At 36.1% G+C, this 15,550-nt stretch overlaps 1 protein-coding gene across 1 annotated transcript in view; it reads right to left on the bottom strand.

Moving 5' to 3' along the window:
• The window catches only part of lmbrd1 (LMBR1 domain containing 1), an 82,539-nt gene that overhangs the window by 59,035 nt on the left and 7,954 nt on the right, over window positions 1-15,550 (bottom strand). The window lies entirely within an intron of this gene.

The following is a 15,550-nucleotide window of genomic DNA, read 5'->3' as shown; positions in this document are numbered from 1 at the left end:
GTATAGTACACATTGTTAAAAGTATGACATGTCTATATAGTGAAAGATAAACGGACTAAAGGGTACGAACACAAATCCAGAGTAAAAATCAATGTCTTTACATGTAAAGACTCCTAGAAACCAGTAAAACTCCCACATGATGAGTCCTAAACCCCAAAGCACAGACGAGCAGAAATAATCAAGTTAAAGGAGCAAAGATCACTGATATTACAAGAGTTTACATAACAGACTGTGACAGGCAGAGAAAGTGATTTTGTTGATTCCTCTCTTTCCCTGTCATACAATGAATTAAAATCGTCAGCTTGGCCTATTTCAGTCCTGAAGCGGATCTCACACACACAGATTTTGTGACCCTGTAAATTATCATCTTCACTTCTCATGTAGGTTACCCAGTTGATAGAGGCGATATGAATAATACATCCTTTCTTTGGTTCACAAAATGTGTCATCTTAAAACCCTGTAGAAATTTTGTATACATGAAGGAATGGATTAAGAAACTGCAGCTGGATGCATGAGAAAAAAAGTCTGAAATACACCATATCACACAACTCTGCGAACATCTTTCTCCAAATAGAAAAAACAGGTCTGTAATCATATAGACTGTATCTAATACTGGCAACACACTAGAAAGGCTTGCAATGACCTTCCATGAGCGCAAAAAAATGATCCATCATTCTGTCTGCGGTCAAGTAGGACAAAAAGCTCATTTCCGTGAACATGTAAACATGCTCTGCACACATCAGTCAAATCTGTACATGTGTGTTCATTTGATAAATGCTGCGATTTTATAAGATGGATGTGTGAAGAGGACAGCCGAGTGCGTTTCTGTCGGGGAAAACACAAATGTTTTTTAACAGCAGGCAAGGAGGAAAACAGAGCAGCAACAACATTTCAAAATAAAGCATAATGGGATGAAAACCGTTATTGTTATCGCTTCATGAGCCCCGCGGCTGATTTTGCCAGCTGTTCGTGTGCTTTTCAAAACTTAATTTTATGATAATTTGCTGCACTTTTCTAGATTACTGTGAGGGATTTGGTCATATAGCTCTTATCCGTGAGTTCAGTGGATCAAAGCTGCTCATACAGATAAACTCTGCGCTCTCACACACTCTCGCTACAATTTTCCGTCTCTCGGTTTTGTTATACTTCTGCAGTTTTGCGTGATTAAAGAATTCCTCAGGGTTTCGAGTATTTGTATAAAGCTTTCAAGAGCTTCAACCCATCCTGTCTCCTCAGAAAAATCCCTCACAGTTTGTGTTCTCAAGGCAAACCAAACTCTGGACCATGCTTCAAACTCTGGACCAATCCAAGGCACACGGAATCAATTTGCTGCAATTAGAAATACAATAACAGTTTAAACTGTATCTGTCAGGAATGTCTGTTTGGCTAATTAACGGTGTTTGCGAAGGCAAGCATCCCTGTTTCTGTAGCATATACTTGGGTTTTGAGTCAGTTTATGTGATGGACACGAGTGATACCACAAATCATGCGGCTTGCCAATGTGTTTCACCACTAGAGAAAATTAATACGATCAATATTTTTACTGGTATTCATAGTTTTCTACTTAATCTGTTATTGGTTTCAGCTATTTGGATGGCAACAAAATGCATAAAAGCATAAATAAAGAAATAAATTATAAATATTGCTTCTTTACCACTTTTAAATTTTTTGACAAACTCAAAAAAAAAAATTAAAAGATAAATAAACTATTAATATTAGTAATAATAAGTCATTACAATATGGGTGTACAGATACATGGAACAACAAAATGATAAATTAAACAAAATAAAAACAGATGACAGATTGAACGATAGATAGTCAGATAGAAAAACAGAACAATCAATAAACCATCAACACTAGAACAATAACACGTTAAAATGATAGAACGATAGACTGATAGAGGGTCATTCCGTGTCAACTCAACCAGAGGTCCCCAGTTCAAATTTCTGATTTTGCTATTTTTTTTTTTTTTCTGAAGAAATATAGATAGTAATGAAACCCAAAATATTAAATGTTGTGGATGAATATTTACTGAGTAATCCACTATTTTGTCGAGGGGGGTCAAAATGGCAATTTTCACCTGAGATTCAGAGCCAAATTACCAGGGTGTAAATCTTAATGCATCATAATGTTATTGTTAGACAGAGATTAGTAGGTAAATAGTTCATAAACAGTACTGTGTCTTAAACTTTCCTTTTGTCATCTTCATTTTTAAGGCCCTATATGGTTCGGTTCCAGATATATTGGGAGCTCAATATGGCTCCAGGAGTAAATCGTTAAAATGTACACATTTTAGTGGTCAAAAACCAAATGTGGGTTACTTTGTAAAAAAATATTATTAAAGTAGAAGGTCTGAAGAACAAATAATGTTGAGGTCCCAACATTTGGTTTTTGACCACTGAAAATGTGTTCATTTTAACAATTTACTCCTGGAGTCATATTTAGATCCCAATATCTCTGGACCCGAACCATATAGGGCCTTAAAAATGAAGACGCCAAAGGGAAAGTTTGATAAGACCCAATATCTTAAAGGGCATTAATATATCTTTAATACTTCTTGAATTATAGACACGCAAAATTTGGAAAAGGGCATTTACAAAAATGCTGTTTCCCCATTTTTTTCTGATCTGTAGACAGACAGACAGACAGACAGACAGACAGATAGATAGCTACATAGATAGATATTGTTTTTTTTAGGTGATAACGTGATTCATTAGCATGATTCAAAACGTGAAACCAAAAAAGAAAAAAATAAATAAATCAGACAATCACGACCATGGCAGACACTTCGGTAAATAGGTTTCTTTTACACACTATGCTCCTCTCAATAATCCCAAAGAGTTTTAATTAAAACAGAAGAAGCAGACAAAAGAAAAGAAATCCAATTTGTCCCTCCTCACAAACCATATTGGGCATTTTTAGTTAATTCTGGGCACCTGTAGTGAACTAAAGTACCGAGAGCATACTAGTTAAATACACAGCATGCTGTGGAAACGAGGGCCAGCAAATGTGAAAGTGAAATGTCAACGTTTCAGTGACAGCAATTACAGCTCCTGGTGAGAATATGGTTGCTTTGGTTCACTATATTGTTTTAAAAATGCTGCATGAAACATTCATCTTGAATTACACTTCATATTTCATGTTGATGTGTAACTACTTTTGTCTAACCACAGGAAACTTCTCTGAGAAGGTTTCACCATGCAAACTGTCTGACAGAAAAATCTGTAGACCTAACTACTTATCTATTTGGTTGTTGGATGAAGAGTACTATCGGTTGCACTTTATTTTACAGTATGTGTACTAACATGTACTTATAGTGTACTTACAGTGTATTTATCTAAGAAAGTTCTGGTAATACAAGGTAACTACATGGGGTAGGGTTAGGTTTAGGGGTAGGTTCAGGGTTAGTACCTAGTTATTACATAGTTATTGTTATTACTATAATAAGTACATAGTATGTACATGAGGAACAGGACTGTAAAATAAAGTGCTACCGTACTATCAATCAAAAGTTTGGGATTGGTACTTTTTTATTTAAAAAAAGAAATACTTTTTGAAAGTCTCAATTTATTTGATCGAAAAAACAATAACAATTTCAATATTCTGCAATATTATTAAAGTTTAAAATTACTCATTTCTATTTAAATATATATTAAAATGCAATTTATTCCTGTGATGGCAAAACAGAATTTTCAGCATACTCCAGTCTTCAGTGTCACTTGATCCTTTAAAAATCATTCTAATGTGCTGATTTTGCAGCTCAAGAAACATTTCATATTATTATCATTGCTGAAAACAGTTGTGCTGTTTAATAATTGTGTAGTAATAATGTTTGAATTTAAAAAAAAATCATTTTGATGGATAAAACTTTCAAAAGAACTGAATTTATTTGAAACAGAAACATTATGTTTATAGTAACATCTTAGAATAAGAGTAATAATTTATTTTGAAAATTATATTTATTTCATTTATCTATCTAAAATACATATTTATCACTTTTAAAGATTCACTTTTACATCAACAATTCTCATTTTATCCCTATTTCATAATGAACAGTATTATGTTGTAATGCCTAAATCAATTCACTTAAGCATCACAACACTGATTTGACATTGACATTATAAATGATTGATTTCAATTTTTAGTGGTAGATTTTTCAGCCATCTCCATGTACTTTTAAATAAAGTCATTACTGCACATCAAATATGGATAATATGGACATAAGACAAAGAAGGATTACATTCATTTCAACAGGTCAGCGTTCTGGCTAAAAACAATGAACTGTTTGTCTACAGGCACTGAAGCAGAACCATGCAATGTTAGTGGTACACACTGCAGCACTGCTCTCCGTCCCTAGTCTGTGAGCTCATGGCACCCAACCACTGGGTAATATTAATCATAACAACATGAATATTAACACGGTGAGGGAATAGGCCGCAGTGCATTACTGCAGATCATCCATTTCAATCTAACCAGATATAATGGGAAAGCACCTGACTGGGGAGAAAAGTTTAGCATATTAATCCCCCTGACAAAGAGAAGAGGAAGCTAAATAATTAAATGACCAACCTCAGTCCTCCACTAGTTCTGGCTCCCTTTATAGCACTGCAGCGATCCCCCCTCAGGTGTGGAGACGAGAGGGTTGACGAATCCACTGCGAGACACCCAGTTTGGACTCGTAAAAACACACTTGAGATTCAGACTCATCTCCTGAGTATGCTTATTTTGATGGTTATTAGATTAAGAGGGTTCTGAGTTACACATCCCTTCAAGCCTAAACTAACATACGTGTTATTTGAAAACTATATCTGCAAGTTTGCCTTCAGGGGAGATTTGGTTTATTTAAATTGTTCTCTCCTTTACAACTAAAATCAGATCTAAACAACTCAACAGGCACTGACGATGTGCCTTTGCTAAACTAAAGCTTATTTGTTAGTGATTTGCTTGCCAATAGCAATACTTTGAAAATCAGATGATCTTAAAGGGACAGTTCACCTAAAGTCTGTCATTGTTTAGTCACCCTCATGTCTTTCCAAATCCATTTCACAATTTTGGGATTTGGGCTATTTATAATGTATTTGTTTTAGACTAGTGGAATGGAAACATCCACAAATAATATTAATATATAATGTTATTTTATTGCATCTGCTTGGGTCTATAGATTTCAATAAAATTATGTTTTCTCAGAATGTGCTTCTTCCTGCACTGAGCCAAAAAAAATCTCCACTTCAGTAGCACTTATCCCGTATAGTTTATTCCTTTTTTTTTTCTTCTTCTTTTTTTTTTTTTTACATAGAGAGTTGTTTATATTGCATTTACCTGATTTTATAAAAACATATATATCTATATATATTATATATATATATATCTATATATCTTATATATATATATATATATATATATAAACTGGTAGAGCATAGCAATAGCAAGCAAGCAAGCGCAAGGTTGGTGGTTCGATTCCCCGGGAACACATGATAGGTAAAAATTGATAGCCTGAATGCAATGTAAGTCGCTTTGGATAAAAGCGTCTGCTAAATGCATACATTTATATATATATATATATATATATATATATATATATATATATATATATATATATATATATATATTTTTTTTTTTTTTTACTTTGGTTGTTGAGAGTATTTTCTTACTTATGGACTGAGAAAAAGGAATCTCATTCATTAAAACCTGTAATTCTAATAAGTCAACAAAATGAAACAAGAATTTTGAATGTGGCTTTATAGAATGGTCAGATTTTTGGAAATGTATGCAGACTGGTACATATTCAATTAGATAATTGCCACATTTGCATATTTAAACATAGCATTTCACAAAATGTAATGCAAAATATGTTTGCAATGATTAATTCAATCAAGAAAAGGCGGAAGTATGTGAAAGGGGTTAAACAATAGAAACGTTTTACAGTCCTCACAGACAAATGTTGAGGAATCATCACTTCAGTTGGCACACAAACCACAAGGAGTCACGTCAAATCGGACAGGACACTCAAGATAAGGTCTGATAGACACTCGCTGTCCCACTACAGGAAGAAGTCTGTCACAAAGGCATCATCCTCCAAACTCTACTGCATAAACACATTATAATGATGTAAAAATGAGATGTCAGGAAAGGCCTAGGGGGAAAAAAAACTGACAAAGGACTCGGAAGATACAAGGATATTTAAGTATTGCTGTAACATGGTGCACGTGATGGCATGTTTTACCTTTTCATTTAACCTTTTTTAAACTAGATATAAAAGTCTTCAATTTCTCCATCCATATTTGGCGAATATAAAATTATATTTTGGTTATGTGCAACACTAAGCTATAAGTATTAAATAAATATATTAAAGATTCAACCATCAGCTTAGAAAAACTATAGAAAACACATGTATACTCTAATGGAAACCTGTGCCATAAATAGTAAATGTACACTAAAAAATAAATAAAATAAAGCAGCACAACTCTTTTCAACACTGATGATATAATAAATGTTATCATTTGTCCCATTATAAGTGCATTACGCTATATCTTTTGTTTTTAGGACCTGCAAGACAAATCTAAATAATCTGAGTTGTAGTTAATCCAGAATATTATTTTAATAGTTGAAAGCAATGGAATCTCATCACAAGAAGTCTTTTATCTGGGCAGGTGGCCAAACAGCGAACACTAAACAAGGTCAAGCAGGTTCGTTCAAAAATTTCCTCTGGCCATTTGGAGACACACACTTAAACTCCATACGTACCCAGATGTCACAGGTGGTTTATGTGAAGGAGGTGGCAACTCATTCAGCAGAGAACCTGGAAATGATTGTCACCAGATTGAAAATTAGCATTCTGTGAAGCCTTTTGGCCTGCGTGGGGGCTGTCGGATTACAAATCAGCACAGGCAATAATTTTCAATTGTATTGGGCTGTTAGAAGCACTGACCTCTCGGGGCCAAACATTCTCTGAAAGAAGCACTGCAAGAATACTGATGGTAATACAGTGCTGCATCTGGAGGGACTGGTGTTCGGTGATCTTCAGGAAGAGACTGTGACAGAGCACATATTTCTATCAAAGCAAGGCAAACAGAATGCAAAAATAATGCTCTGCTTCTTACACTGAGCAGAGATGCAACCTTCAGGTAGGATAAAAATAGCTTTAACAAACGACATGGACTTACATGAAGACATGACACCAGATCTTGCAAGTAAGTAGGGTTGGGTACCGAAACCCAGTATTATGGAACCGGTATGTACAAGAACCGAATCAGAATGCAGATTTCTGTGCCTAATTTCGGTGCCATGCTTGAGCTGAAATATTTGTTCCTTGGTTCCCTGAAACGGTCGTAAGGATCACCGTCACCACACGTTAAAATTAATTTCACGACTGAGAAAATTCACTAACGCAAGTCAGAAAGCTCTTATATTACAAATCCAACACGACATGAGAGCATCCGAGGAACGCGTGAATGCATCAATTAAACTTGCTATGATGGCAGCAGCTAGATACCGTTAGCTAGCTAAGCTAAACATTCTTAAATTAAAATGCCAAATGCTAAACTTCCCTTGTAATGACTTGCAATGAGAAGCGTTTCTAACAGACAACAAAAGAGAACACTATAATGTTTTTACTCCACAGCTGCTTCCTTTTGTGATATGATGTGGCTTCTTGTCACAGAATGAGGCAGAACATTTTTCTATACTGTAAGCATATTGCAAAAAGGCTATGCCGATTAGCAATGGATTATAAATATACTTAATTATGATGAAAATACCAAAGATGGCTTGAATAACACTACATTGTCGCAGTTAAGTGTTTATTGTCTTTGTTTTAACATTCAAAACATATATATCTTCTGTTTACTCAGTTACAGCTATAGCGATGCCTTTGTCAAAATTAGGGATTCCCTGCATTCTATTCCTTCTGTGATATACATGTGGAGTTTCTGGTTGACGGCACCCTCTGGCATCCAGTATGACTGAAACGGACATTAAATGTGTTTTTAGCACTCAATAATGGCCAATCCATCCTATTTTTATTTTTATTTTTTTTTAGTATAGGTTCTGGCACTGTTACAGTTTTAAAAGTATCAAAAACCCAAACGATACAAGTAAGGTTATAAAACATTGTTGTACACTATTCAGAACTGAATTGTGAGCATCTTTCAACCTCCAATTGATTTCCCGAATTTGAATTTATTTGATATTAAGGTAGCAAACAGAATTGCACAAATTTGAATTAAAAAAAAAAAAACTAGAACCAATTTTAATTCAAAGGACCTTTCAGAATTTTCGTATGCGTTTTTTTTTTTGACATCCTTTCCTATCAAAATCCTTGATACAGATGCAAAAATGCAGAAAATCTAACCTGATACAAATTCTGATACAAAGACAGACAATAATTTTGGAGGTAGTGTGTACACCAATTTTTATTATATACACACCTGCTCTGGTGTAAACTTCACACATGAACTTTTTTGCACGATTAAGAAGGAACCCTGCACAGTTATTAGTAAATGAGACCCAGTGTGAGCATAAATGTGTTTTTTGGCTTGATCTCTGTTCTTCGTGCATGTTTCAGCATGATTGCTAATGGAAAGTGCAAGTCGCTGGTGGCGCCCAACAGCAGCAAACACTGACAGATTGTGCATTTATTGAAGTGGGCAGCTGCGCATGGCGCAAGGTCCTTGAACCTGCTGAGATGAAAGCTCAGGCCAAAGCGTACACAGGAAGGATTCAAACGTTGCCCCGCTCTGCCTGCCATTAACGCTCTGCCCAATTTTTAAGAGGCGCATCATGGTGCCTGTGCCTCGTGGCAGGGATTTTGATGATCAGGAGTGGGATGTTAAACCCAGATGGATTGCAGCTGAAGCCCCCATCCAAGACATCCCTGGAGATTAACCTCTTAGGTTAAGTAATTAAAGGGAAAATATATATTTGTTCAGATGGCCTGGGGCCAAGTCCTCGGGCAGCATTTCTATTTAATGTAGTGTTCTTTAGAGTGGACAGCCTCTACCTTGAGGTTTGGCTGCAAAGTACAAGGTTAAATGGAAAAGCATCCATAAAAGTCCCTGGATACATCCAGTATCTTGAGCTTAAAGGCTTCCTATCATCCAGCCAGGAGTCTGTTCACAATCCACGAGTTTGTTTGAAATGTCAAGATTGTTTAAAAGCTGAAAGCCTCTCTGAATTTTAACTGGACGGTTTTTGAACTTTCATACAAGGATACCAGAAATGCTTTTGAGTCTGAAAGATAATCAGATCCAGCTGGTGAGGAGTCACTGAGCTGTCCACCTCTGCCCATTTAAATCTACATCTCTGGAAAATTAAACTAGGCGTTCACTTCTTTGCTCGCTCTCCATTGCCTCTTTTCACATCTTATACAATAAGTAAAAGCCAGAGTCAGTCAGGTGTGTCCTTGGGCAGAGCTGCTTGACTTAAAATGAATATAAAAGTAAAAAAGTGTGGTCATTTCCTCAAGTGTGGATGTGCCTCACATCAGGAGGACAGCATCCGTCCATCCGTCATTATAGCTGTTTATCTATTGTAACTTTCTTTACATCGATCATGCTATCTATCATTATATTGTTATATATGTTTTTAAATCTATCATTATAGCTGTCTGTTCTTTGAATTTAGATTTTTTGTAATTCTACTTCTCTGCATTCAAGTTTGAATTGGAATTCAGCATCCTGTATCCTTGTATCCTGCTTTGGTTCAAATTCCTTGAATTGAATTATAATTGAAAAGGCTTCTTCAGATCTTTTCTGAATGTCGCAGAACACTGGTGAATGTAACTGTTTTTAGCACTCTAAAATGGGGCAGACAAATCTGCGGCTTTGTGGCTGTATCCTGAATATTTTTAAAGTTCATGCAGTAGTGATGTATAAAGCCTATGGAATTGCAACGTGTTTTTTTTTTTTTTTTTTTTTTTTGTGGCATTTACTATTTAAAGGAAAAATTCGGCAAATGCTCCTTAATGTGGCTTTTGAATGCATATTTAAAGGCATGGGTTGTGCAGGAAATAAACTAAAATCAATTCAAGAAACTGTGTGGAGTGCCAGTCTTCAGGGTCTATGCCTTAATCTGTAACATGTTGCATGAAGATGATTTTACTAGGGGTGTGCATGGATAGTCGAACATTTGAATATTCGTTCTGCTCTAATTATACGATAAATAAAAATGATATTAGAATTTCGCTATATTTTGCCTGCCATAAAAAAAAGAAAGAAAAGAAAAAAAAGTCCACAATAAAACCTAATTCGGTCACTTTCTGTGATTCTCCACGGCATATTTGAAGATGTACAGTATGCAAGCAAAAAATAATTAATGAATGAATAAGAACTGCGGTCTTCTACAGTACTTCAAATATGCCGTGGAGAATCACAGAAAATGACCGAATTCAAGAACATTGTTGCGGCATCTTTCAAGCAACGAATAAACACTGCTTACTTGGAGAATGCAGTGAAAACTCCTCTTCTTGCGTCCGCCCTAGACCGCACAAACATCTCAGGTTTCTCGGTGAAAACATGAGAGAAGTAAGAAAAAAAAAAAACGTTTTGAACATTATCAGAACATTTTCTTGATGCGAGTGTTGTGAATGCAGCCGCTGCCACCAACGATGAAGAGGCGGTGGAAGAGGCTGAGCCAGTTCTTCAGCGATGACTACAGAGAGTCCAGCCGAGACGAGTGGGAACAGTTCTTGCTGGAGCCATGTATTCCACCAGATGAGGATCCCACTCAGTGGTGAAACCAAAACACGAAGCGCATCACAAAACTTAGTATCTTAGCACACTGTTATTTGTGAGTCCCGACGTCTGTGCCGTCAGAGTGTGTTTTCTTCGCGGCCGTCCTTATTGTTAACAGACTAAGGAGCCGACTTTCCCCCTATCATGTTTACATTTTTTTTGTTTTTTGTTTTTTATACATATTGGGATTATTTGAATTAAGGTCATTGTACACTGAACCTGAAAATATTTTTGCATGTTAAAAAATTAATACGCGTTTTGTCAGTTTTGTCTGTGCTAGTGTTATGAGCACGGGTCAGTGTACTGTTTGAGTGCATGCATTACTCTGGGATATTGGTTTGTTTGAACTCAGAGGGAGTGTCAGCCACATTAAAAAAGTTAACAGCTTAAATCATTTGTGGATTAAAGTGTATTAGAGATGCGAACCGTTTAAAAGGTTTCAGTTCGATTTGGTGAACTGAATGATTTTTTTCGCGAACCGGATATCCAGACTGCTTTGTTTTGAACTCTCTCTCACAACAGACATGGAAGAGAAGACAATGCTGAATAAAGTTGTCGTTTTTGCTATTTGTGGACCAAAATGTATTTTCAATGCTTCAAAAAATTCTAACGGACACTCTGATGTAACATGGACTACTTTGATTGTGTTTTTCTTACCTTTCTGGACATGGACAGTATACCGTACACAGCTTCAATGGAAGGACTGAGAGCTCTCAGACTAAATCTAAAATATCTTAAACTGTGTTCTGAAGATAAACCGGTTTGAAACAACATGATGGTGAGTTATATATTACATAAATTTGCAATCTGGGTGAACTAACCCTTTAATATAAATAATAATAATTAATATAATTAATATTATTATTATTATTATTATTATTATTATTATTATTATTATTATTAACTAAATAAATTTAGTTTTTTTTTTATATATAGCATTTGTACAAATAAGTTTTTTTTTTTATATATAGCATTTGTACAAATAGTAAGATGTCAAAAGAGACACTTAAAAGATAGTCATAAAAGAAAATGTATGACTCTGCAAACACTCAATAGGAAATGTGGACCTTTTCTAGGATTTATGAAGTTCATTGTCAGATTTGCTGAACCAAGATGTTTCAGGGTTTGAAAGCTGTCACATGATTACAGAGTAAAGTGTTGTCTTACACAAAGCAAAAACCCATTTTCAGCTTAACACATGACACAGAATGGCAGAGTTTGATTAAAACTGAGTAGCTGTAACAAGCAAAAGCTCTTGAAGGGGCTGTTAAGCATGTCAGTGGATGTTGAGAGGGCTTCATATTTGGATATGAATGATGCCTTTAACAAACACAGAATTTTTGTGCACCTTACATCAAGCGTGTTAATGTTTGACAAAGGGAATACACCGCAATAAAATAATTACATCCAAGTCTGTAGAGCCCAACTACTTCAGAAGAAAGCAATCTCTTCCTCCTTCAGGACAAGTTTGTGGTGATCGCCACACACTAGGGCGAGATAAAGTTAGGGCTGTAATTATTCTGTTTGCACAGACATGGGCGGACAGGGATCTCAGATTCTGCTTTGTAAAGAAGCCTTTGAGGCTTTGACCTGCCAGTCTCCTCAAATGTATTGGATTCGGCTTTGCTGTGATAGATGGAGCTTGATCTCCACCTACAGGCTGCTGGGAAATCTCTTCTGTACATGATGTGGAGATGGGAGGGGGGCCCACAATCAATGCGACTAATTCAGGAACTGCAGCAGAACGAAAATGCCACCAAGAGGAAGAAAAAAATAGCAGCAGGATGATTCCGTTTGAAGGCACTGCAGTTATGGCTGTGGTGAAAACAATATCTACATACCTTAATCGCAGTATAACGACCTGTGAGCAAGAGACTGCGGGAGCAGCTTGCAGAATGCAGCTATCGATTAAGGACAGTTGATTAATTACTGTTAGATTTCACTGCAGCAGGTGATTTTAATGCAAATACCCAATGCTCAGATGGTTGAGTGTTAATGGTGGATGGTGAAAAAGCAGCGTGCAGCATCTTTTTCCGAGAACAAAGGCACTTTTCTTGGATGAGTTCTTGAGAGGTGTTGACACCACACTTTTGCAAAAGATTCAAATTTGTTCCAATTCCTCCTCCTGCTTGGCTTGCATTTCTCTGGATGAGACAGTTGTTCTTCTCTGTGACCATCCCCACGAGGACAACGGGATGAGCTCGAGAGTAAACGAAAAGAAAGACAAACATTTGTCGTCAGGAATACAAAAGCAAACAGTAAATCTCGGCTGAATAAACTCCAGCGTTCTCGATGAGTGTAGCGTGTTGAAAATGAAAAGAAGGAAACTGAAAACCACACACCATGCAAGAAACGCCATTTGTGTCCACATTTACGAAGTGCACAAAGTCAGCTATTATGTATTTTGCAAGATTTAGAAGACATATGAATTCAACTTATTCTCTCAAAAATGTATTTTTTTACCAATAGTATGTATTTTAAAATGTGCATATGCTTAAAAAAGAAGGTTTAAGATCCAGTAATGTTTCTTTGAAAAAACATTTAATATATTTGTTTGATTTGTTTCAAGTGAGCCATGTTCTAAAGCTGATATTCAGAAAATGCTATAAGCTGTTAGAATTCTTCAAGAATTACATATTGATAATTTTTTTCAGCATATTAATACCCATGTCTATTAATCAGGTCAAATCAATTTAGAAGAATTAAAGATATTATTTGAGAAGTTTTAGATAGAAGTATTAAAAAAAAAAACATCTTACAGAAAGTTACTTGAAGTGTCACCATCCCAACACCTGTTTCTTGAATGACTCGGACATATACAGTAAGCACCTATTCAATATCATAACTCATCAAACTTCTCCCACAAACAGGTCTATGTATTTGCACCCTATAACCATTTATTCTAGTGAACCGATCGTTCTGCAGCTGAGGCGGTGTTAGTCATAATCACACACGTCATCAGACGGCCGTCTCTCTCCATCCTCAATCTTCTTAAGAAACTCAAAGTCACCCGTATCTCGTTTTTCATCTCTCTATCCCACCTCCACGCATGATGCCTGAACAGAGGACCACACAGCACACCAGGATGGCTTTAACACTGGGGTTTTCTTTTCTTTCGGAAGAACAAATGCACCATTCTGGTGTCTCTTTGAGCAGAGCCAGCATGGTACAACCCCGGATCTTCCAGAAAACCCAGAAATGAAGCAATCATACCCTTTGTGGATGCAACTCCAGAAACAAAGCATTTGGAGAAAATCATAAGAACAGTGTGTTAAGCAACATGAGATGTGGAAGTCGTGGGTTTAAAAGTACAGTCTGAACTGGCACTCTGTCTTATTAAAGCAGGCAAATGCTTTGTTTTACATAAAAAATGTAATGACTCGATATAAACGATATATTATATAACCAATGCTCAGTAGTGAAAAATATACACCAACACACAGAAAGAAAAAGATTTTTGCACAAGAGCCATGGTTATCTTTCCAGCTTCTCCGTGATTAGATCATTTTAAGCCACTAAAGTAAAAAGTTTGCAGTCCAAAGATCCAGTCTTAATGAACGTCCCTGCTCTCACTGTGCACAGTTCATCACTACCTTCTTCTGAAGGGAACAAATCCAGCTGTTTTTATAGTGTCCTCCTAATGACTTGCTTTAAAATCCAAACTTTCTATGCATCCCACCTGTAATGTTTTGCTGACATAACCAAGGCCGTGCAGACTAAATGAATTCTGTTAGATAACAGTGACTTTCTTCTCTGAAAAATCTACATGTTCTGGAGTTTTTTTTTTTTTGTTTTTTTTTTTATAAAATGAAAACAGTGATATCAAGTCGTACAGGTTTGGAACAACACGAAGGTGACAAAATATTACAGAACCATCATGTTAAACAACTAGATTATAGAATTGTCTTAAAAAATGAAGCTACTTTGCAGTTACTGTTGTGTTCTTGGTACATCAATATTGTATTCAGGGGGGTTCTGACTCTTTATTGGTCCAAGTCAAAAGCATCAAACCTATAATCCTCAAGATATTCTGGCACCTCAGGTTCTTCTTTCTATACAAGTTTAGAAGATTTTATCATCTGAACAGCAAAAAAAAAAATCTGAAATGTTTTTAGCACAATATCAATGTTTAATTCTTATGGTTAGGGCTTTGTTCAACTCATAAGCATGAGCCTTAAGCCTTAACAAAAAACACTTATAATATACTTTTTATACCATTAATAATTTGTACTTTTCATGATGCAATCAAATCCCAATGGATATTTCACACTGCATATTCTGTTTCACTCAGAATAGCTTTGCAAATGCTTCACATTATCTACAAAACAGCCTATTTTCCCCTGCATTATGCACTCCAAAGTTCTCCTGAAAACAAAAGTTTTGTTCTCAAAGTGTATCTTACAGACTTATCGAATCAATTTTGAGCATAAAATCATATTTTGTTCTGTTCTTGGAGAACACGGGCCGACAGCTGGACAGGGGATTTGTGGAGCGTCTACCTGCACTGTCATTGTTAATCTTCTGATGCTTTTCTGACTATGGAAGTGAGGGTTTTTGATTGGCTGGTTTGTATTGGCTGACAGCTTGTCTCTAGCGCGTTTGGCACTGCTCAACAGACGCCGTGCCGCTCTACTACTGCCGGCCTGTTCAGCGCAGCATCTGTTCGCAAACTCTAATGATAATCAAGCAACTGTGCCATAACTCAATTTTATGTTACCTTGTCCCAGCTCCTAGCATCCCTAAAAGATATTATTTAAAGTGGAAGCAATAGAGCACTCAATTAAAGCATGCATGCATGTCACTGAGACATATTTAACGCT

This window comes from Carassius gibelio, chromosome B13 (assembly GCF_023724105.1).
Source record: "Carassius gibelio isolate Cgi1373 ecotype wild population from Czech Republic chromosome B13, carGib1.2-hapl.c, whole genome shotgun sequence".
In the NCBI taxonomy this organism is placed as follows: domain Eukaryota; kingdom Metazoa; phylum Chordata; class Actinopteri; order Cypriniformes; family Cyprinidae; genus Carassius; species Carassius gibelio.
The sequence above is the reverse complement of the archived record's forward strand: the minus strand, read 5'-3'. Positions and strand labels throughout refer to the sequence as shown.